General features: G+C 34.7%; 1 protein-coding gene across 1 annotated transcript in view; it reads right to left on the bottom strand.

The window, feature by feature from the left end:
- THSD7A (thrombospondin type 1 domain containing 7A) overlaps nt 1-23,848 on the bottom strand; it is a 623,382-nt gene extending 599,534 nt beyond the window's left edge. The window contains exon 1 of the mRNA XM_081079273.1: nt 23,714-23,848. The gene's annotated coding sequence lies outside the window, so the exon portion shown is untranslated. The remainder of the gene's footprint in view (nt 1-23,713) is intronic.
- Nucleotide 23,849: the final 1 nt, after the last annotated feature.

Here is a 23,849-nt window from a genome sequence, read left to right as displayed (position 1 = left end):
TTTTATCAGTCTTCCATATTCCCCCACAAGTTAAGACCCTTGAAGACAAGGGTCTGTTTTGTTTGCTTTTGTAATGTCTATTATCTAGAACACTGCCTAGCACATAGTAGGCACTCAATAACTATTTGTTGAATGAATGCATGAAAACAATTAATCTGGACTTATTTCTAAACCCCCATCCACTTGTTAGCATGAGAAAATATAAGATAAATGCATGTAATATCCAATTTCACTTAAACTTAGGCAGAGTCAGCATTTACAAAAGTCCCTTCAAGTTATAGTTGCTCATTTGGACAAAATACCAAGTCTTTCAACTACCTGCTTCCATCTCCAGGTCTCTCCCTAAAAAGGTGATTAGGGACATGGGTGACATAATAAGGCTTGCATAATCATGTGGCAATGAGAGGTAGCCCTTAGCTAGTAAATTTAATATGTCTTTTGGCTAGAATATTTTCTGCAAATATTTTTTCTTATATGGTGTTTGTTTCTTCATACTATCTATAGTTGACTTATTTTTGTCACAGAAAATATCAGAACTATAGATATTTGTATTTGTATAGATAACAAGTTATATTTTGGTACTCAAAAATTTCTGGTCAGAAGTCACTGTGTGTTGCATATGGTTTGTTATAAAATACTAAATAGAAACTTGATATTAATTCTTTATCGTAAATGAACTGAACATGTTCATAGACATTGATTCTGCAAAAAGTATTCCTTAAACTTTTATTTATGAATATCTAAACTTGTTTAAGAGGAAGAAATGGAGTCAGTCTGCATTTTTGGAGATTATCTGATGAGGAATATTAGTGTTTGGACTTTTCTTACTTAAAAAAATGCATAGACTATGCTACTAAATCATAAACTTGTTTTATGATCAAAAGTATATCAGAGAAAATTTTGTTCTGACCACATTGTCTGACTCGGTATAAATATTTTGATTTCTAACATAATGAAATGTTTCTCTTTAAGATAAAATAATTTATCCTTTCAAGGTAAGCTTTCCCTTTTTTAATATTAAAAAAAATAATCTACCTTGCTTTAATGGATCAGAGCTGGGCAATGTGTACTGACCTAGAATCAAGGAATGGGGTTGTTACAATCCTATCACATTTGTTTAGATGGTGTTTTGAGAACCCCTCAAACCTTATCTTTTCCTTCATAAGAGCAAGCAAAGCTATAAAAATGGGGCTCAGCAGCAACTAAATTTTGGTCCAGGAAAAGTAACTGACAAACTCATCCATCCAAAATCTCCAGATTCTTCTACTTTGGGACCACATAAAGGATGATTAGTGCCATTTCTATGTTTTGCCTTCTTTCCACTACATCTAATGAATAAATTTTTGTACTTTCCTACTAAGTGGTGTTAAAGAGTTCCCAATTCATGTGAATGATGTTGTTGACTGAGGAAGAACTGGAATAGTTTCTGTAATTAACCCCCAGAAGCCACCCGCAACAGGTAAATACACAAAAGCTATCCAGAAACCATGAGAAGCATTACAGAGTAGGGAAGAAAAGATGATGAGTGACAGAGGGAAAATGAGATTAAACAAATAGTGTAACAAGGGTCATAACTTGGTTTCCAAAGGTCTACAAAAGACATTGTGATACTTTCAAAGACTTTGGACAAAACAGAGGAACCTAGCAAAATAGCAGAAACTATAATTTATTTAAGACAGATGTCACCAAAGAATAAAAGATTAACTAAAAAATTAATATTTCTACTTCTGTCAATGACTAAGATAATGTACTAAGTGCATGAGTTCTTCACACTTGTTCTCATCATTAATTCCTAAAGTTGTTAGTCACAACTTTTTCAATAGCGTTTCAGACTGATTATTAATTTGACAATTGATTCCAGAATAAAGTGGTCATTGAATCACTTCATATACGATGCTGTTGTCCAAGTAATGCTGAATTTAAGACAAGTCATATTACATAATTGATCTCCCTAAACTTACTGATGTATATAAAAATTAAGAATAAAGGGTAATTCTCCAAATAAGTATTTTGATTTGGTTAATAACCCTAAGTATATAATTGCTACCAAATCTATTCACATTAACATATTAGCAAGTGAGTGCTCTAATAAATTTTGGAATTCTAATTTTTTTTTTTTAATTTTTTTTTTTCAGGATTACCACACACCTTCAAATACACAATTTAGCAGAGAATTCATTTGGCCAGTTGCCATATCAGTTACATGTATGTTTTCGCATGTCAGACACAAACAAAGCTCAGATTCTCAGCTTTATACCAGATGAGTGAGCTGCCCCGTAACCACACCACACCACACCTAGGAATTGAGTTTTTATATAGAGTTTTTCTACAGTGATCTGACCAGGTAATTCCAGGTAAATAGCACTTTAAAGCAGAGGAAATATCCAAATTATAGAAAAGTATATCTTTAATATGCATTTCATTTGAAATACATGAGTTTAAGATCCTTTAGCCGTTTTTAAATGATAATAACATGTCTCCTAATATCAGAGAAGGTATTTGTATAATACATAGAAATGCATGCATTGCATTTTCAAAAATTTCAAGTAATATTTTTAAATAAACTTTTGTCTATATCTATGTTCTGGTTTTTTTCCCACTTACAAAGAATTCTTTGGATTATAGTTTATCTTCAAACCAAAAATATGACATATTAGTTGCACATTTGATTATTCTTCCTTTTCAGCCTTATATTTTTAATGCTGGATGACAACTACTAGTCTAAGGAGAGAATAAACTAAATTTTTAAACTGTTGCATACATTATTATTTTACATATTTTTAGGTTGGGAAATCAAATTCTATTCCACAGTCAAATAATGATGAGGAAAAAAGGCAAGTTATATAATAGTATGATTAAAAATTTTCATGCGAAAACTATCAGTACGCTGACTTGACAGAAAAATTTTATGTGGCCTCCTCAAGCTTAAATATACATACAAATTACTTAACAGAATGTGTTAGAATGCACTCACCACATCTAGGCTGTAGTCTGAGATCTGCATTTGTAGCAAGTTCTAGTGATGCCATCGCTTATAGACCATGGAACAGACTGGGTAACAAGGGAAGATTTTAGGTAATTCCCAACACACTGTATTTTAAGTACTGTAAATGTTATCCTTTTACTCGTCATGTTAACCTCCTAAATAGTCATCTAAGTTGGTATTTGTTCTTGACAGAAGTTGAAGTGACTACCCAGCTCACACTGATCCTTCCAGTGGCTTTACTACTGATATAATTTCCCATCCACCCCCATCCCTGTCATAGGATATTGATCCAATTACAGACACCTGAGCCACGACGACAATAAGATTCTTTCTGGGTGATAATTACAGTTTAGTCACTTTAACAGCAGCCCTTCCAAAGGTCTCAGTCTCTGACACTGAGGGTCCTTGCAGCTGCCTTTGTGCCTGCCTTTCTGAAGCTCAGTTGATCAATTTGTATTTTAACCCATGAATTAACTTCAATACCTTTCCAAATAAATCCTCCTCTTAATGTGTTACTCAGAGTTGAATTCTGTTGCTTGCAATCCAATGAACAACAATAACACAATTTATCAGAGTAAGGATCAAAGTGTAATTATTAAAAACATCTGCTCTATTGAATGCCAAAAAAAAAAAAATATAAGTGTTGCTATATTGTCCGATAGAATAGCCACAAGGCACATGTGACTATTTAAATTTGAATTTAAATAAACTAAAATTAAAGGAAATCTACAATCCAGTCCCACTGTCTCATTAGTCATATTTTAAGTGTTCTATATTCATTAAGTGGCCAGTGTCTATCACATTAGATGGAGCCAATAAAGGTTATTTCCATCATTGCAGAAGATTCTATGGGAAAACACTGTCTAAAGACTGGGCTTCATTAAATTAATTAGAGTCTGTGGGTTTGGCAATGTCTAGAAAAACATTACTCAAACATGGTAATAAATTCCTTCACTGGCCATTGTATTAAGAAGATATTTATAAACTATGCCTCTATGTCCTAATTTCTCTTTTCAGAAAGACACTATTCATAAGCTAACTGCCCATTCCTCTAGGAATGCTATGACATTCTTGACCTGATTTCTATCATTCTTTGGTCAGTAAGCTGATCCAACTGTTATATTCATTAGTAAACCATACAGTTATTACTTGATAAAACAAATTTTCATTTACATGATAAAAATTAAGTCTAAAATGGGAATTATAAATGACTAAAATAAAAACCATTAAAGTACTGGATAACAAATGCTAATTAATTCATCATGCATATTCATATTAAGTCAAATATGCTAAAATGAGGCCATTCTCGAAGACATTAAAACCAATCAGACTTATAGAGTCACTGCAGACTGATGAGGAAGGACTCAAAGGCCACTCACCATCCATTGGTTGGGCAACGATGTCTTTCATGGATAGTACATCATTTTAGTATTATTATTTTATTTGTATCTACAGTCATATGTCATAATATATTTCTATATTACCTGCACAGAAAAAGTAAAATATGACAATGCTAATGTTAGAGACTAACTATTTACTATACCATCCACTAATAGGAATGCACTTATTAAAGTGTAGCATTAATTTTATAAAGGGGAAAAGGCATACGTACATTAATACATTCATGCACACATACATGCATTTATCTACAAATTTGGACTCAGACTCTGATTTGCCTAAATCTTCAGCCCTGTGCTGGGAAAACGGACCGTGTTTCACCCAAAATAAGACCTAACTGGAAAATAAGCCCTAGCATGATTTTCCAGGATGACATCCCTTGAACATAAGCCCTAATGCGTCTTTTGGAGCAAAAATTAATATAAGAACTGGTCTTTTTTTCGGGGAAACACAGAAAGCATAAAAATGGCCACTTTTTTGTTTTTTTCTTGCTTTCAAACTATACCTCTACCAAGAGGAAATAATTATTTTTTAAAATCCCCTTATTAATAAAAGTTATAACAAGTTACAGTCTGTATCTATGTATAAAGATGGCATTATAAGAAAACCCACAACATTCTGAAGTAAATTTACAGTAACAAACACTTATAGGCTGATGTTTTCTCTAACAACTTATAAAGCAACTCTTTTTCTGCATGACGTTTTAAATACAACATGGTACATTTAATCTGAGTGTCATTATGAAAATAACGTATATTGCCCATTTAATAGATTTTTAAATAAATAAACCATTTAATACCCATACAAAAATATGAACAATACTTGGAACACGAAAAAATTCTGACTTTGAAATTTAATTATTTAGGCTTTTGAATAATGCAGGGAAGTTTTTAGAGCTAGATGATGAATTAACTAGGCGATAAGAGCAATATGCTAATGGAACAGAGACTTTTCCTTTATACATCAGCTAATTTCAGTCTTTTTCATACCTTTTAAATCTAAAAACTGTGGGTTTGTACGCCTGTGTGCTTACATGTACTGTGTGTGTGTGTGTGTGTGTATTTGTGTTGGGGGGAAAGAGAGAGAGTGAATTAAGATAAATGGTATCTACATAAGGAAGAACAGCATTGGGTACATGTGCTGCTGACATTTCACTAGTATCATTTACTTGAAAATTGTATTTAACCATATTGCTCGTTAATTAAATTACAGCATCCTCTAAATCTGGAGTCTTATGATTTCTGTTATATCATATGCAATTCTATAATTGATAAAATAATTTTGGTGGGTCTTCTCAGCAGATTTACCAGTACAGATCCAGGAATTAAATCAACCTATTCAACTGAGTGTTCAATTCCATGTAATTGGCCTGTGCTCTCCTAACTCAAAAAACAACACTCATTAAACTGCGATACACCTTATTACTTTATATAACAAAAGTATCATACATCTAAGTTACAGAGCAGCCTTAGTGAAACAAAATACTCTTCCATTTTAGAGGCCATTAGAAAACCAAACCTAATAGGTGAATCAAATCCTTGGGGGAAGCTCAGATAGAACAGTAAAAGAATATGGACAGGGCTTCTCTGAAGGATTACAATCCTGTTAATTTCTCTCTAGAACTGTCTTCAGTGACTCCTACACTTCACTCCCACCTAATGTGTGACAAATGGAAAGTATACCTGTTTCAAGTATACAGTCATATTAAAAGACTCTGATGATTTGCTATTATTCAGTTGTCCCATTTCTCTTCTCAAGCACGTCGTGATGTTACTATTATTTCATTTATATTACTTTGCATTTTCTAATAAAAGTATATATCACTGACTCTTTATACTTTTTACTTACCACTACACAAATTTTGCATTAATGTAAATATGAGTAAAGAAATCTTATTTTGCAACAGTCATTACTACTGATTATAGTGTTTGCAAATATTCAAAGTAAGTCATTGCAAGGAGGACATTGTCAAGGCATTTCTACTGCACCAAAATGTTGTGATATTTGTTAATGTATAAAGTTTTACGTAAATTAACATGTGAATGTAAATTTAAATGTCTTAAGAGAACATTTCATTCAATCTATATAAACCTGATTAATTATAACCAGTGAGCTACACAAGAGCTTGTGAGGTGCAAGTATACAAATGAGAGCAGTAGAAAACTAAGAAATTTAAATTACAATCACATAGTCTTTTAATCTAAAGTGTTCCTGTAATAAACAGTTCCTTTTCCACTAGGAGGTGGAGGAAACTGCGTAGGAAAAATGTTTATCAGATATTGGGTATTCCAAATAAAGAGGGGAAGCTAGTACATACTCCTTTTCTCTGCCTCTGCAGTACAGCTACTGTCTATCATCACAACACTAGAGCAAGACCATGTGGTCCATTTAATGAGTGTCCTCATGAACGGCTATTGATCAGCGTGCTATTATATAGTAAGTCTTATTATCATTCCATAGATTGCAATTAGTTCCTTAGCTCCTTCAGTTTTTAGAGTATCCTTCATGAGTCTTATAAAGAAGTTCAAATGCTTACAAGAGCTCAGTGCAGTGAAATTCTTTTGTGGGAGAGCAAAGAATTGATACTGGTGGGGAGAGAGTAGACAATAAACAAGCCAACACAAACGGGAATAACCAATAATAATGAAAGACTATATAATAATGATGAGTGGAGTTAGTTTTCTGTATCTTAGGCTTTAGCACCATTTAAGTGATAGTAAAATGATAGTAAAATATTTTTCCCTCTTTGATATTTATTCAACAACTATTTATCATTCATCTATGATATTACTGGTAATTTGGTCTGGGATAAAAAAGTTACTTTTTATACTTTCTGATAAACATGAATTTTAGGTCCCTAAAATTTTGTACTTATACAAGTACCTCCTTATAAGGTACTTGAAGTGCCTTCAAGTACAAGTAATTGAAAGTATAAGTAATTGAAACACTGTAACAAAAAAAAAAGTCCACATAATTTAAAAATACGTGAAGAATTTTTTATTTAAAATATTTTAATTGGCAAACAAGCAGAGAAGTATTCTTACAAGGCTGTATTTTCACTTTGGAAGAACATGAGTCCTGCCATATGTGACCAAGCTACGTATGTGCCTTATTAACAATTTCATAGGTCCACCATGGTGACCAAAAACTCTTTCCTGAGGTAACTTGTCAAAATGAAATTAATTTTTACTATTATGTAAAGAAGGAAAATTAACTGGAGGAATAGTGAAAAGTACTGAGTTGTAATTTCTCACCTATGTTCTATGTGAGGTTCCAACATGGACAACAGGTCAGTGCAACTTTAGAAAAGTTTGTGCCAAAAGGAAAAAAAAAAATATCACCTTCACTGTAAAAATTATACAACTAAGTATGTAGACAATTATTATAAACCATACAACGTACTGACAACCCAGGTCTTAATATTTAAGACAAAATCCTTCAGTGTTTTTTGTTATGACTTAAGACTAGATTTAAGCCACCTATTTTCAGACACTGGACAAAATGCTGAAGTTCAGTAATCTGTACAACAATGTTCAAAATTATTTGTAGCTAATCTACATGATATCAGCATAAAACAGTTTACAATTAACTGCAGGAACTCTTTTGTGGCATTAAAGAAAAAGGTATGGTGAGTATATTTCTGCTCTTTTCAACTTGGATTCTTTCCTTCAAAATCATTAGAATTCTGTACCTCTGTTATGGATATACCATGTAGGCAATTACCCAGAGAACACAGACATCCATAAAAGAAAAGAATAGATGCAACACATTTTCTCCAAAAAGAAAAATAAGCTGTATTTGGAAATATAAAATTGACACTATACATTTTACTAAAAAACTGTTTTAAATGAAGTCAACCTTTTAAAAATGTAACTAATAAACATAATACTTAAAACAAACTTTGAAGGTTTGGAATAAGAATTAGAAACATTTACAAAATCAACAGGGGACATAAACATCGACACAACAGAATACCTACCATATTTGGAAATCTCAAGAAATGAACTCAGATTTGATTTTTAAAAAGTGATGTCCTTCCATACTCACGGTAAATTTTATGGCAATTTCTTAGTGAAAAAGGAAATGGAAACTCACTATCTGTTGCACATAATTATGTTCCCAGTTGACCTGCATAGTACAGTTTTTATAGTTCTCATTCCATACTAATTTCAGTGATTCTAAACATAAAATATTCTAAGATAAAATATCCTTAGAGTCCTAATAAAACAATTCTCCCAGGCATATTTGCAACAATGCTCTCTATGTACTCTAGCTTAGTTCTATTAGTATCAGTAGTGTCAGGAAAAGCGAAATATGCAGAACTTTCTCACAGATGATTGTTTTTGTGTTTGTTTTGTTTTTCAGATGATTGTTTTGGACAAGGATTATTTTTGTTTGGTTGCTCTACTTATTACGTATGCATACCTGCTCTCTTGTGCAACTAAAACCTCATAGGAATGCCAAGGTTAGAAGTGAGGCTCTGTAATTTTTCCATTCGTAATCAGGTAGAAGACCCAAGTATCACATTGTCTTTCAACTGGTTTACATAGTTGGTGCCAAATCCTGTTCGAATGTTCCTGTGTGGTGTTTATTTTTATATTTCTGACTAAAGTATTGCTGCCAAGTTTTCTATGTGCTCTCCAAAATGTTTCAGTGATAATAGGTTGGAAAATGTTATAGAAATTTTTAAGGGAAAAAGTTCAAGTAAATTAAGGGGAAAAGTTCAAGTAAATCTATAAGCAAATGTGGGCGAAGCCACTTCCTTGTAGATCATTAGCTCTTAATAAGAAGGATAATAAAAGTAAGGCATGGATGATATACTGCATATTTAATATTAATAGGGAAATAATGGTTAAGCAATAAAAAAACATATGAAACTGAGACTGGAAGGCGATCAGCAGAGCAGGGATGAAACCACTGTGTCAGGAAGAACAGGACAGAGAAGGCAGAATAGCAAGGATGCAGAGTCTTGGCAGAGTGTTTGTACGTGGATTCCCTTGAGGAAGGCATCCTGTTAAATGGCCATCCAGCAAACATTCAAGCCCAGATGCCCAGGCTCAGACACTGAGGGGTTAACCCCTACAACAAATGTGATCCAATGAACAAAAGGGCCCCCTTGCCTGGAATTAATCAGCCAGCTCTTCAGGACACAATTCTCATTTCTCTTTTCTAGTATCTGACAATATACTTTAACTCCATCTCTAGAATGAAGTGCAAATGACATGTTGATATCACCATCTGTTATCAGCTCATCATTATTTTAGTTTACTTTTCATGAAAGTGCTTTCAAATTCATCATATGCAATGCCAATATTTATTTCAAAGCCAACATATTCCTCTATTTCATTGAGCAGCATTGTGAAGATAGCACAATGAATGACAAAAATACATAGACACAAGAATGGGCTTTAAAGTCCATGCAGGTATTGAAAGTCAGAAGAGGCATTAGGTTCAAAATCCAGGAAAATAGTTTGGACAACAGAGATAAGCTAAGGAAATAAGGAGACTGGGAAACAAAAGCCAGACAAAGGCAAACCTTCTATACAATATTAGGAATTTAGAGCCCAATTCTGAATATTAATAGGAATTATACGATATCAACACCAAACAGGGCCTGAAACTAACAAATTGGACTTATTACCTTAGTGTTTTCAAAAAGTCTGAAGTACTGAGCCTCAGTAATGAAAAGCCAAGACAAATAAGAACCTCTGGGGCCTGCTGGGTGGCTCAGGCGGTTGGAGCTCCGTGCCCCTAATGCTGAAAACTGCCGGTTCGATTCCCATATGGGCCAGTGGGCTCTCAACCACAAGGTTGCCGGTTCAACTCCTCAACTCCTGCAAGGGATGGTGGGCTCTGCCCCCTGCAACTAAGATTGAGCTGCCCCTGAGCTCCCAGATGGCTTAGGTGCTTGGAGTACGTCTTCTCAACCACAAGGTTGCCGGTTTGACTCCTGCAAGGGATGGTGGGCTGCGCCCCCTGCAACTAACAACAGCAACTGGACCTGGAGCTGAATGGCGCCCTCCACAACTAAGATTGAAAGGACAACAACTTGACTTAGACAAAGTCCTGGAAGTACACACTGTTCCCCAATAAAGTCCTGTTCCCCTTCCCCAGTAAAACCTAAAAAGAAAAAGAAAAAGAAATCTCTGAGCTGGAAGACAAAGTAATGTGAAGAGAAAGAAAGGTACATATTAATACTTTTTTTTAAGTTTGAATTTTTTAACAAAGTATTATTTACATATAATAAAATGAAGACCCTAAATGTTCAGTTCAGTGAGTTTGGACAGTTGCAAGAAACCCTTTAACTATCACCAAAAACAAGATACAGAACATTTATAAAATCCCAGAACCTTCCTTTATGCCCCTTTTTCTGTCCATTTCTATCTCCACCTGAGGTAACCACTTTCTGATTTAAGTGTCCATCCTGGCAAACACTCAAGCCCGTATGCCATATATTAGTTTTGCCTGTTCTTGGACTTCATGTAAATGAAATCACATTGTATAGTTTTTTTTTGTTTGTTTGTTTGTTTGTTTTGCATCTTGAGTCTTTTGTACAATGAAATAGTCTTGAGATTCATCCATGGTGCTTCCATCAGTAGTTCGCTCCTTTATATTGCTGATTAGTACTCCATTATACACACTCTACATCATTTGGTTTACTTTGTTGATAGATATTTGCTGGGTTCTTTTCCCAAGTGTTGGCCTATTAAGAATAAGGCTGTATGAATATTCCTGTAGAAGTATTTTTGTGAGCATACATTAGATGTCGCTGTAGGTATCTGGGTCATAGGACAGATGTAAGTTTAACTTTCTAAGCAACTGCCAGATAGTTCTCTGAAGTATTTTTCATTTTCACTAGCAATTTATGAGCAACTATGTACCCCCATTTCTACAATATTAAGTTTATAATATAGTAACTTTGTTATAATTAATGAACCAATATTGATACATTTCATATTGTCAGGTGTTTTTAGCCCTGCAAGTGGATGGGAAACTGTACTGATTTCAATTTGCATTTCCTGATGACTAATAATGTTCATTACTTTTACATTTTCTAATTGTCTGTTCCTACGTATTTTTTTGCAAAGTGTCTGCCATGTCTTTTGCCCATTTTTGAATTGGATCATTTGTCTTGCATGTTTACCTTGTATACTATGAACTTGCTAATAATTTACTACTTCTGGTATCTTTTTTTAGGCCCATAATATTCTACATACAAAATCCTGTTTCTTTACAGTCTTGTTTGTAAACCTTATGCCTTTCAGTCCTTTCCATGCCTCATTACATACAGCAGGTACAAACTATAGTAAAATGTTGATAAAAATTGATGAGAACAGACATTTTTATCTTATTCCTGATCATAATGGAAAGTCATTTACTAATTTGTCATTACGTATGATTTTATCCCAGTTTGCTCAATTTTTTTATAATGAATGTTAAATGTTGTCAATTAGTTTTTCTGCACTTATGTAGATGATCATAATTTTTCTCCTATTTTGTTATTTTGTGAATAACATATTGATTTTCAATGTTGATGATCACAACTTTTTCTCCAATTTTGTTATTTTGTGAATAACATATTGATTTTCAATGTGAACCACTAGCATTATTCTTTTATATATTCTTGTATGGAATTTGCTACTATTAACAAATTCCCCATCTATGATCATGGGAGATATTGATCTGTAATTTTCCTTCCAGCACTGTTATTTACCAGGTTTTGATATCAAGGTTATGCTGCTTCATAAAATGAGTTGGGAAGTGTTCCTTCCATTTTTAAAAAGAATTTATTTAAGGTTGGTTTTATTTCTTCATTTAATATTTGATATAATTCACTGATAAAGTCATCTGAGATTTCAGTTTTCTTTGGGAGGTTTTAATAATAATTTTCTTTATATGGAGCTATACAGATTTTTCTATTCCTTTATGTGTCAATTTAGTAAGCTGTATTTTTCAATTCATTCTTTTTATTGAATTTATTAACACAAAGCAGAGTTTCTCAACTTCAACATGATGGGCATTATGGCTGGACAGGTCTTTGATATGGGAGGATGTTCTGTTCCTATAGAATGTTTAGCAGGATCCTTGGCCTGTATCCCTAAGATACCAGTAGCACCATTTCCTCCAGGTTGTGACAACCAAACTATTTTCTGTTATTGCCAAATTTGCCCTCTGGGAAAAACTGTCCCCAGTTGAGAATCAATCGTTTTTCATAATAGCCCTTTATTATGAACATCTGTAGGATCCCTATTGTGTCCCTTATTATTTAATGATTTGGGTAATTTACATTTCTCATTTTTTTCTTTGTTAGGGGTTACATGTATTAATCACTTTGAAGAACTGGCTTTTATTTTCTCTATTGTTTATTTTATCATTAATTTCTGCTTTTTTATGTATTATTTCCTTTCTCTTAAGTTGGATTTAATTTTGTATTCACTTTTCTTTCTTAATGTGGAAGCTTAGCTAATTGACTGTACACCTTTGATCTTTTCTAACGTAAGTAATAAATGTTAGAAAATTTTATTTTACTGGTGTTTTGGATGCATCCTACAAATTTTGATATATTGTGTTCTCACGAACAAAGTTCAAAATATTTCTCATTTTGTTTCCTGGTTTCTCCTATGATTCATGGATTATTAACTTCTAAGTATGTTGGCACTTTCCAGGTATTTTTGTTATTGATTTCTAATCTGTGGTCACTGGACATATACTCTGTTTCTGATCTTTTGAAATGGCTTGAGACTCACGTGCTAGCAGCATATGATTGGTCTATCACATTGAATGCTCTTTGAGCAGTTAAAAGGAATTTTTACTTTTAGTTGATGGATATCATATTCTATTAACTCTATTAGGTTAAGTTGGTAGATAGTGTTATTCAAATCTTCTACATTTTTCCCAATTTTGTCTACTTTTATATCAATTATTTACTGTAGATTTGTCTATTTCTCCATTTGATTCTGTCAAATATTTCTTTGTGGCTTTAAGGTTCTGTTAGTAACTGCATGCATATTGAGAATTGTTATAGCTTCTTAAATAATGAAGATTTTTACCACCATGAATATGCTTTTGTATCTCTGGTAATAAATCTTTGTTTTGAAGTCTATTTTTTCTAAAATTAATATAGTGATACCATCTTTCTTATACTAATTGTTTTCATGGTATATTTGTCCTACCCGTTTCCTTTATGTATCTTCAATTTTAAAGTATATCTTCAAATAATAAATTACTATGTAAAGAAAAATATAAGAACAGTGCAACACAGTAATTAAATTTACATTCCTCCTACACTTCGTGCATCAGGACTTCTGTCTGGTATCATTTCACATTAGTCTGAAGAACCTGTAGAATATATGCTAGAGATGTTCTGGAAATAAATTTGCTCAGCTTTGTCTGTCTGAATACACTCTATTTTGCCTGAAATATTTGCTTGTTTTTTTCCAGATACAGAATTTAAATTGACATAAAATTCTTACATTCTGAGAACACTTCAAAAATGTCATTCAATTTTCCATGGCATCCATTATTTCTGACATAAAAAACACGTGATTTTTTTTCTTATCACTGTTTCCCTGCATGTATATCTTTTTCCTGTGACTGGTTTAAAGATTTTTTTGCCGATTCCCTTTGCTTTTCTTTCGATTTATGCTTTTTAGGATTCACTGTGCTTTCCGAATATATGTATTGATATCTTCAGTTAGTTTTGGAGATTTTTGTTTTTTCTCTTCAAGTATTTCCTCTGTCCCCTTTCTATTTCCTCTCCTTGGATTCCAGTACATGTGTGCAAAACCACTTGATATTATCTTGCAGATATAAGAAACTTTCTTCCATCTGCCCCTTTTCTTTTATCTTTACATTTGGTTTGTATAATTTCTATTGACCTGTCTCAAGTTCATGGATTCCTTCCTGTGCTGTGTCCAGTTTGTTGATAATCCTATCAGTGACTTTTTGTGTATGTGTCTAATATTGTATTACTAGCATTTCTATTTTTTTAACATTTCCCATGTTGTCCACTTTTTCTACAGATCCTGTAACATATTTATCATAGTGATTTTAAAGTCCCTGTCAGATAATTCCAACATCTGGTCCATTTCTGTGTTTGCCTCTATTAATTGTTTTCTCTTTTGCCATGGCTCACATTTTCTTGTGTCTTCACATATCTCATAATTTTTTATTGTATGCTAGATGCTGTATACAAAAGAACAGTAAATAATATTTACTCTAAAATATATCTTGCCACTTTTTCTATCAGGCCTCTTGTTTGGAAGGCTGAGTCTACGGAATCTTCAGATTTGCTGAATCTGCGTTTTGTTGATGTGTTCATTAGATTCAGTTCACCATTTCCTTCAAATGTCCTTGGGTTCTTAGTAGCACTGGCTTAACTCTGGAGATCACTTTGTACCTGACAGTTCATCCACTAAACTTTGTACCTGACAGCTCATCTACTAATTATCTCCAACTCTTTTAGCTAGAAAGCCGAGCTTCCAGAATGTCCAGGAGTTGTTCTCTTTATTCCCACGTCTTGCCTGTCTTTCCGTGTCTCAGTAGAACTCTCTGTCCTATGGCCCTGCCCCCAGCCTTCAGAAGGCTGCAGCAGTACACCTGAGGAAGGCCTGGGATCCTCAAAGGCATTGCTCCCAATGACCCTGCCTCACTCCTTGCCTTTCACTACTTTTGAACACTTAATTTAGGCCTTTGGAAAGCAGTTCTGAAGGGTGGGAGCAGACTCACTCTGACTGGAGTTCCATGAGACTGTAATTTGTCTTTGCAGCCCACACACAGCCATTTAAACATTTGGCTGGCCTTCCATTGCCCCTGCTTATGGTGCAATCATGCAGTAAAAAGTTACTCAGTGTTCCATAAACTGTTCTGTAAGAACCGAAAGAAGCTGCCATTCTCTGTTCTCTTAGGAAGTTCTCCTTTTGCATTTAAGTTCATTAAAGTTTATTTGTGCCCTCAGCTCTCAGTTTAAGTTTTTGAACTGACTTTTAAAAATCTTCTCTGGCTTATGCTTGTTGTGAAGTAGAGCACGTCTCCTGTAACTTTATAAATCCTGATTGGACTCTGTATTTTTCTTATTTTATAACCCTTTCAGAATACCTCCTTCAGGGTTTCTGGAATCTCCTCTTTTCAGAAGTAGTGATGATTACTTACTGCAAGACTGAAACTACTCCTATTCTCCCCGACTCACTGCATTTGACCCATCGTCCTCCCTTGATTCATGCAGTAAACAGCTACTGGATCCCCTCGTGACTCTTCTATCTGGCCTTGTCACTTATTCCCCAGTCCTCCTTTCCTTCCTCTGTATCTATTCAGAGTTGGGCCTCCTAGTACTTGGAGAACAATTTTGACCTTTGGTAGGAAACATATAAGTACATCTTACCTTAAAGACCCTTGGTTTATTAGTAAGCTCCATTCTGGGATTAGCACCTACCACAGGTGTACTGCTCAAACATTCTACCTAGATCCTTAACTTGTATTATGTTGGTAGTCTGTTCAGGGCTTCTCGCACTGTTTTAAGGATAGCCTCTTCTTGAAAGCTTTTGTTTCTTCAATACTAACCATCTGGTCTAACCCTGGAATCTGAAACTACTTCCCAGCTGGGCTGACCTTTTAGATTTGACAAATTGCCCAGCTGAACGCATCAATTGCCAATCATTCTTTGACTTCATCTACAGTTATGGCCTCTGAAGAAAAACGTATCTGTCATTTCCCCTTCCCTCAAATTACTAGAACTCCATGTTGAGTAGTCCCATTGTCTTCCCAAGTCACTTACTAAATTTATCGTCTCACCTGAGATTGCTGTCTGAATGTCTGATTTAATACATAACCTTAAAATACAAACATAGGAGATACTAATTAAGATATTAATACTAGGAGAATACATCCGGGGTGCCAAAAAAATGCATACACATGACTTGTGTTCATCATTTGCTATCAGTATATATTGAGTGTTACAATTTTAATAGTTTTTTCTTTTCTTAAAATGCATGTGCCTCTTTTTGGCACCCTTTGTATTATTTAAATCCCAAGTGATCTTCAATTTGAAAACGTATCAGGATATATTTTTAATATAGTGGGCTTCACCTATTCCTTGACTGCCAGTGGTTATTACTATTTACTGATCGTTTGGTCTACCAGCTATCTCATTGATCCCGTTCCACTACTTCATTAGGGAATATATAAAACATGATGAAATTTCAAAACTTCAAATTATGCACCCCTACTCCTCAGCTACATCACTGATGCTGTTCAGGCTTAACAACTCCTTTTCCAAATTTCATATTTAACTCCTTTCACAATCTCTCAGGAAATATTCAGTGATAACCAAATCCTGCCAATTCCATTTCCCAATTATTCCTACCTATTAATCTTCTCTGTATCCCAGACATCATTACTTTTGTTCTGGATGATTCTTCTCATACTTATCTAGTCTCCCAGCCTCCAAAATCTCTGCTTCCCATTCCCCATTCATTTTCAGCAACAATTCCAGAAGGATCTTCCAAAAATGCATATATGACCCAAATAATTAGCATTATCATTAATTCCTTAACATAATGCACAGGCTCCTTCATGACTAAGTTGCTTTCTCAGTCTTCAGCCATTTTTTTTCTATTTTGTCCTTACATCTAGACTATGCTTCAGTCATACAGATGTTTATCGTTAAATGTACCATACTCTTTCATAGCACAAAGTCTGTGCACATGTTCTTTTCTTGTCTGCAACTCCATTTCCAGCTTTATCCAGCTAGCTAGCTGCTCCTCAGGTATCTCCTCCTTCAGAAAGTCTTTATTAATTGCTGAGTCTGAATCAAGTTCTATTTCTCTATGCTTCCTATGCAAATCCTTATCATAGCACTTACCACATTACATTGTAATTGTTGATTTACTTAACTCTCTTCCCCACTAGGCTTTAAGTAATGTTGATGAATTTGATTCCATCAAAATTAAGAACTACTGCTCTTTGAAAGGCATAGTTAAGGAAATGAAAGGACAACCACACACTGGGAGAAAATTTTTGCACATCACATGTCTGATCCAAATCCATGCTTGTGTCCATAATCCATGCTTGTATCTAGAATCCATGCCTGTATACAGAATATACAAAAACATTCATAACTCAGTAAAAAGAAAACTAACTATAAAAATTGGTAAAATTTTGAATTTTTACCATCTTCACCTAAGATGTTAAGATGGCAAGTAAGCACTTGAAAAGATATTCAACATTAGTAACCATTAGGAAAATGCAAATTAAAACCATAAATAAACACAACTTATCTATTATTAAAATGGCTAAAATTAAAAAGAATAACCATTCAAAGTGCTGGCAAAGGTGTGGATCAACAGAAAACTTTTAAACACTGCTAGTGTGAATGTAAAAGGATACAATGACTTTGGCAAATAGTTTGTCAGTTTCTTAAAACATTAAACATACACTTACCATAGTCAAAGAAATGCAAGCAACATGTCTGGAAAGACTTGTACATGAATGTTCACAGCAGCTTTGCTTGTAACAGCCAGAAAGTTGAAACTTTATTCAGTGATAAACGTCCATAAACAGGTGAACAGACACATTGTGGTCTATCTTTATAAGGGGATACTACTTAGCAATAAAAAGGAACAAACTATTAACACTTGCAACAAATTGGATGAATCTCAATATAAGTAGACTGAATGAAAAAAATCCAGACGAAGAAAAGTAAATAATGTTTGATTCCATTAATGTAAAATTCTGTTAAGATTCAAGCTAATCTATAATTGCAGAGACTGTATCACTGGAGGAGCAGCAAGAGTGCAATTACAAAGGGACACAAAGAAATTTTTTGTGGTGTAAATATGTACATTATTTTGATTATAATTTTGGTATTGCAAGAATATTCCTATGTACAAATTGCTCAGATTACACACTTAAACATGTACCATTAATGGTATGCCATTATTGCTTTTTTATTAACAACATTATTAACCACAATAAAACTTTTTAAAGGAATAAAAAAATGAAAAAATATCTACAAATGTGTAAAAATCTCACCTTCTTTATCAATCTTTTAGTACCAGTTACATCATATTCTCCTATGCATACTTCTATTACCACATACCTTATCATATTTCATTGTTTTTGTTGATTTATCTGTCTGCCTCATTAGATTTTCAGTAATATGAAGGAAGAGATATTATTTTTGAGATTGATTTTTTAGAGATAAAACATGGCCTCTCAGAATAACACATTGCTTCTGCTCAAAGTTGAACACTGACTTCAACACACATTGTCTTATACTGATACCCAATGCCTGCTTCTAATACTATTTGTCATTGTTTTAAGACGATCATTATTAATTACTAGTACTTGAAATTTGAACTAATCTGGTAGATCAGCAGAATTGAACATCTTCACAGTGATATTTAAGAACTTTGAAAAGTTGTACTCAGAACACTAAATACATGTATTCTGACATACCTCTTGCAGGTATACCAGCTTCTACTTGACAACTTTGTCTTAAATCTAAAACTAATCTGGTCATCCTATGCATTTCTGAGATAGGAAGGAGGCAGGGCCTCCAAGAAAACCATTAACTACCAGTTGAAGACAAAGGACCTGTAAATCAAGAAGAAACAAGGAAAGCAGTCAGAAGGGCCAAGAACAAGACGACTAGGAGATTCACCTCCAACTAACCGCCAGTCACATTATAGTCATGGAAACACATCTCCATGCTAAATGATGCACCTATCAGCAGCCCCATGACACCTCCAGAGGGCACCACATAAAGACAAAAAAGGGGTGTATGCTAAATTCCCGGAAAAGCTCACCACTTCTAAGAATGAATAAGAATATTCCTCCTCCTTATTCCCACATTAAAAAGCTTAACTAATAAAAACCACAGCTGTAAGGAGGGTGGGGACTGCCTCTAGCCTATGGGCAGCAGCTTCTGCTCTGCTTACAGAGTGGATCTTTATTCAATAAACTACTTTTGCTTTATTTCCCGGCTCATGCTTGAATTCTTGCCTGCAACATTTCTGTGGTTCAAGACACTGCGTTAGGAGTGTCATGTTGGAAAATATAAGAAGTAACAATGCTAATATGCCAGGCTGTAACCAACTGTCATAATTTAGGAGTCATAGTGGGGAGGAGCTTTAGAAAGCACTTTTAGGAAGAAAAAGTAAGTAAAATGAAAATTAAAGCAAGTTTTGTGGTTAGCAAACAAATATTAATACAAATTAAGATGAGCTGTAAATGGTATTCTTTTCTTCCATAAACTAAAACTTTTAAAACTATGTGCAATCAAAAACTCCTAGGAACTCTATTGGTATTTTATTATATTTAGCTGTGTTGTCTAAAATAATGTGTCCTGCCCACATGAGTTCTTCAAATAGAGCTAGTCTGAATTGAATTGGGCAAATATTTGACTTCACATGAAAAACAGAATGTAAAATATCTTTTAATTTTTTATCTTGATCGCATTTTGAAATAAAGTCTTAGGCATACTGGGCTATAAAAATTAATTCCTTTTTCTACTAGAAAATTTAAAATGATATGTATGGCTTGCTTTTGTTGCTCATTCATAGTTTTGATAGACAGCATTAATATAGAGAATAAACACTGTCATCCAATGCCTGACCTGATAATTGGCATTTCAGAGGAAGATTTGCCATAACTCTAGTTAGTCCTTTTTATGTTTTAGTCATTCTATTTTGAATAGAAAACAAAAGAAGAAAATACTCCAAAATTTTAACAGCAGCTGTCACTGCATTCTAAAAGGGTTGGATGGGTACTGCTGTGTGGAAACAAATGTTAGGGGGCATTTTGGTTATAATAGAGAGGTCTCTAGGCTAGTCTTTCTTACAAGAAACAGGTTGAGATACGGGTTGAGCCAAAGTGGTCTGTATAAGAGAAATCTTCTGTTTTCATCTGTAGCAGCTTGAGAAAGGAGAGCCTGGGCCCCAGGACTTACAGTAAAGCATCTGGGGAAAACCTCTTTGGAGTGGGTCAAGAGTGGGTCCCTAGTGAACTCCTGGAGGGCCCCTGGAGCATACTGGGATCAGAAGGAAGGGGGATCACTACATTATGACTCTTGGAAGAAAATGAACTTTAAACTTTAGTAAAAAGCAATGTCTGATATTCCGTTTTAAGTTATTTCCTTTTTTTGTGCTTAAACCACTTTTTCAATTTCTACAAACCACTGGTAATAATCTGTTGCACATACAGCTTTCAATTCTTGGTAACTTGTAGCTGATAGAAAGGAACCATGTTTAAACATGTGGCAAAGAGAAGTAGAGAGAAAAGAAGCATCCTGAAGCAGTGATAAGACAGCACAAAGGGATTAAGACTTCAGCCAGGAGCAGAACACATAAAATAATGACAGTCAATTATCATCAAAAAGTTGTAAGCCCTCCTTCTCAGAAATCTTTAGAAAAAGTGGGGAGTACACTTCCTTGGAGAAGGGAGTTCAGCTTATTTTATTTGCCTGTTAGTAGTGAAGGGGACCAAGTTTTGCCACCTCAAAATATGCCTTTTGCACTATTGATTTTAAGCTGGTAATTAAGAAACAAAAGACTCCGAAACTTTGACCCTCTCCCTTAACTGGTATGCAAACTTCAACTGCCCAATGCAACTTCAGGTCTCATTCTTATGGCCGCCCCCGAAGGTACATCCATAACAAATTTTGAGCATTTTTCTCCTGTTAATCCATCTCGTGTTAATTTATTAGCCCAACTAGAAGAATTTAGAAGGCAGTAGGAAAGTTGTGTTTTGTGCTCCCACAATGGAAAGGGCAACTCTGGAAGAATGAAGAACTAGGGAGAAACATTGGGTAATTATACTCATACACATGGGATCTCTTCTCAGATATATTCAGTTTCTCATCTACTTCCAATTTGTAGCTCAAATTTAATATGAAATGAGAAAGGGCAGATTTACTTAATTACAGGCTCTAGATTTTTTTTAAAACATTATTTTGAGCTTAGGGGATACTAGGTATATATAGGCACTCCCTTAAGACTTAAATTTTAAAATTTTAATTAATATGATTTGTGTTAATTCACTCTTACTTTAAATTCATTGTATTACATTTAGAAGCTCACTTACATTATTAGGGCATTGGTATTTTTTAACTGACAATCCACTGTGGATGAAAAAAGGGGCCACATACTAAACCTGACAAGCTCAGGAGAGGCCGCATGGCCCTCTACAATCTCAGTGACCGAAATTAATCACATAGGATGCTCTGAACATAAAAATTACTAAAAGCAGGTTATGGCAGGCAGACACTCTGGGCCTGTAGCTTTCTTGACAAAGGTCAATCTTTACCTTAAGTAAGCTTGTCTTGCTTACTAAGGTGACACACCCTTGAAATGTCACAATAATCCTGTTTTCTAGACCCCTCAGGGCACAACCCACTACACCAGAGCACAAGACCACAAAACCTCTCATTGATATCTTATACCATCTCTATGTGCTGTAAATGTTCATTATTAACTATCCTAGAGTCACCAATATAAAAGTGTGTGTCTCTCCATTTTACTTTTTATCCAATCCCAGAGATTTCCCCACTTTGCTTTCTCCTGCTCCCTTAATCTACCACCAGTGGATTTCACCTCCTTTGATTCTAAAGTATAAAATAAGCTGCAAAACCATTCTCCAGAGCATTTTCTTAATCCGTTGAGATTTTGCTTTCTGGAAATTGTCATCAGATTGGCTCAAATAAACTCATGACAATTCTCTACAGGTTTGGAGGTTTCTTATGTCCACACCAGAAAACCCTAAATCTACTTAGATATTTCCCCACTGCTCCTCAGCCATTGGGACAACTTCAAATCTCTATAGCCAGATTCAACAGTGTCCACGTTGTGTCCCATTTCATATATAAAAATTGAAACTCCTTTAAATGTTAAACTGCAATTTAAATAATGATACCTTTTTAATACAGGAAAGAGAAAAACTTTAAAAAACAAAAAAAGATTGAATCTATTTAAGGTTTTCTATAAAGAAATGTGGGATCACCTAGTATTGATATACGACGAGTGAATTATGCCTCTGTATCTTTAATTCATAATTATTGTTTCCCAAAGCCACTATTAAAGATGAGGAGAAATAATGGCTAACAAATATAAGACCACTGTGGTAATGACTGAGATTCAAATATAGCCATCTTTATCTAATTGGGTTTTATAACCCATTTTCTTGCCACAAAATCCTTAGCAATTTTACTGCCAGGGTTTTTAATCTGGCCTTCAAGGACAGACTTCAAGAAAACCTGTGAACCTTTGAAAATGTATACAAAGCATTGTTGTGTATCTCTCCCTACCCACCTCCCCTTGGGAGAAGGAGGTCCCATGATTCTGACTTGAGCCAAGCTATTTATTTTGAAATTGCAAACAATGCTAGTGAAGGGTGTCCACCTCCCCACCTTTGGAAGACAAGGGCTAAAAGAGGAGGTTGTAAATGATTTAATCAGAGTCCCATTGTTGGACATTTAGATTAAAAGAACACACTTTGTACAAAAAACATGTTTAGAGTTCTCATTAGGTTTCAGACAAATTCCAAAGGATGGGATTGCTGGGGTAAAGGGAGTGAAAATTAAAAACTTTAATATTCTTGATACCTATTGCCTAATTGCTTGCCAGAAAATGTAAGTTTACATCTTTGACAACATTGTGAGAAGGCTCATTATTTCACACATGGATATATAAGTCTAAATAATAAACTGTATATTGTTTTGAATTGCATGTCTTACTTTTACATATTCCATTGGCCAAATACACCTGTCAGAACAGAGAAATAATTAGTCACTTCCTTCCTTGTAACCATGAATATAACAATGCATCAAATCTTAAACTTTCTACAAGCAATAAGATAACCTAGCCTTTGAGACGTTACACAGAATAGCCCAAGTCACAGCGAAGAGTTGAAACACTGGGATTTGAGCTGGGATCTCATACTTCTCTAACCCCTGAGTTAAGGGGGGTGGGGGGAGGGGGTGAGGGGACACCATGTACAAAAACACAAAACAAACCCAAATCAACACAAGCCAAAACCAAACAAAACAGAAACAGGGTTCCTGCCCGCTTCCAGTTTCCTTCTACTGAGCAACAGGTTCAAATTAAAATAAGAGGGACTTCTCGGCTGCCAGACGTGAGTCTACCATGCAGTTTATCCCACTCCCAGGGTCCTGAGTGTAAGGGATGGAACGGGGACCACAAGACGGTTCAGCTGAGGGCTAAGGCAGACAGGGCACGTTTTTCCCCTTTGCAAAAGAAAATGGCCTGACAGCGGGGGTGGGGAAGCGTAGAAGACACTACTATTACATTGTTCAAGGCGAGGGTGGCCAATTTTTACCTTTTAAGTCTTGAGAGACCAAGGTAACGCAACCAGAAGTGCGCACAAGTACAGCAGCTGCGCTTCCGGGTTTTAGGACGGAAGAGCCAGGACGCATGCGTCGTGCACGCCCCTGGGCCTCCCACCTGCGAAAGCA

The sequence above is a fragment of the Rhinolophus hipposideros genome (assembly GCF_964194185.1).
Source record: "Rhinolophus hipposideros genome assembly, chromosome: 18".
NCBI lineage: Eukaryota > Metazoa > Chordata > Mammalia > Chiroptera > Rhinolophidae > Rhinolophus > Rhinolophus hipposideros.
This window is presented reverse-complemented; position numbering and strand designations above follow the sequence as displayed.